Genomic DNA, 1,896 nt, shown 5'->3' on the forward strand with positions numbered 1-1,896 from the left:
ATATATACACACATACATATATATATATATATGTGTGTTTTTATATTATTAATAAATTCATAAAATTATCAATAATATAGCAGGAAATCAATATTTAATATTTAAGTTTCGAAAGATATATATCCAATATGACGTGGTAATATAAATTAAAAAATTTAAGATATACGAAATATAAATATAAATATATATAAAAATATGAATGTAGATAAAGATACATGTGAATATAAATGCATATAAAATTTTTTGCGTAATTGAGCATGAATATTATAAAGTCTAAAATTTTAAAAAGTCTAAAATTAAAAAATAAATTAAACATCTGACGATCGTTTCGCGGATGTTATTCTAACCACAATGTAATCAAAAGATCAGCATACTATCAATAATTCCGCTCTTCAGAGATGAATGGATTTATAATCTATGTATTAAGAACGAATGGTATATGTAATATTAATTAAAATATTAAAAAATATTAAAAATATTAAAGTGTATACTGTCCTTTAAAGAAATTGTAAAATTAATCCTCCTATAATTTGGAAAGTTCATTTTTTTATCCTTTGTTGAAATATTAAGTGAAATATATTTTGTATCTTTTCATTTGTCTGCTCGCTTATGTTCTGGCGTTTGCTGAATTTTCTTGAGAACAATCTCTTCTTGTCAGACCATAGGTGGTCTTCTTCTAGCATAATGGATGTCCACTTAGTGGTCATCCCTCTTATATATATATGTAATATAATTTTTCTGAATCTTCAGATTTTTTCAATTTGCTAGGCCGCCACTGGTTTTAAATTGATATTAATCAAATTAATATTCAATTTTTCATGTGCATGTGTGATATTTACTTTCCAGGTGACAAGATGTATTGGGTGTCTTCATCATCAAGGATTGGTGGTTCGGCGTCTGTAGAAATAGCAGCATATGTATTGTTGGCTTACAGTTACAAACACAAAGTGGGAGAAAGTATTCCCATTCAAAACTACCTTGTCAGTCAGCGAAACAGCCAGGGAGGTTTCTCTTCCACACAGGTTAGTTTATATCTGTATATACTTCAGTTTATACAGAGCTATATATATCTTTTTATGTATAAATATCTGTTTTCTTTCACTCGTTTCACTCATTTGACTGCAGCCATATTGGAGCATATTGAGGTGGGGGGGTTATATTTAGTTGAATTGTTAGACCCCCAGTTCTTTGAACCTTGTACTTGTTCTATCAATCACCTTTGCAGAACTGCTAAGTTATGGGGATATGAACAAACCAAGACTGAAATAATACATTTCTAAATCTCTCAAAGAGATTTATGCAGTAGTGATACAATGAAGTAGTTGTATGCTGTCAACTTAATGTGACAGTCCCCTGAAGGGAATAATACTACTGTTGTTAACATTGCATGGTACTTGTAAACAAGTGTCACTGTCATGCAAGCAGCGTCCTTCATTTCCAATCTTCTGTGAAAACATGTCTGGTCATGCAGTAATATTACCTCAATTGGAAACAGGAATAACATCCAACCATCGAAAATCTGCCTCAACAAATTCTGTCCAAACCCATGCAAGGTTGGAAAACTGGGCGTTAAAATGACTGATGGGTATGTGTCTGTGTCTGTCCCACTCCAGTCTGACAACTGGTGTTGGTTTGTTCATGTCCCGGTTAATGGAAAACTGGGCGTTAAAATGACTGATGTGTATGTGTCTGTGTCTGTCCCACTCCAGTCTGACAACTGGTGTTGGTTTGTTCATGTCCCGGTTAATGTCCCATTGGCAAAAAATGACTAATAGAATAAGATTAACAGACTTAAGGGCTAGGGTTACTTCATTTGACTAAACTGTTACCCTTCAAAGTGGAGGCCCAGCATGGCTGCAGTCCAGTGACTGAAACAAGGAAAAGTTAAACGATAAA

The 1,896-nt window shown here is 32.6% G+C and overlaps 1 protein-coding gene across 1 annotated transcript in view; it reads left to right on the forward strand.

Moving 5' to 3' along the window:
* LOC106871818 (CD109 antigen) overlaps positions 1–1,896 on the forward strand; it is a 28,311-nt gene that overhangs the window by 19,400 nt on the left and 7,015 nt on the right. The gene's annotated exons all lie outside the window — the stretch shown is intronic.

The sequence above is a fragment of the Octopus bimaculoides genome, chromosome 30, assembly GCF_001194135.2.
Source record: "Octopus bimaculoides isolate UCB-OBI-ISO-001 chromosome 30, ASM119413v2, whole genome shotgun sequence".
NCBI classification, from domain to species: Eukaryota; Metazoa; Mollusca; class Cephalopoda; order Octopoda; family Octopodidae; genus Octopus; species Octopus bimaculoides.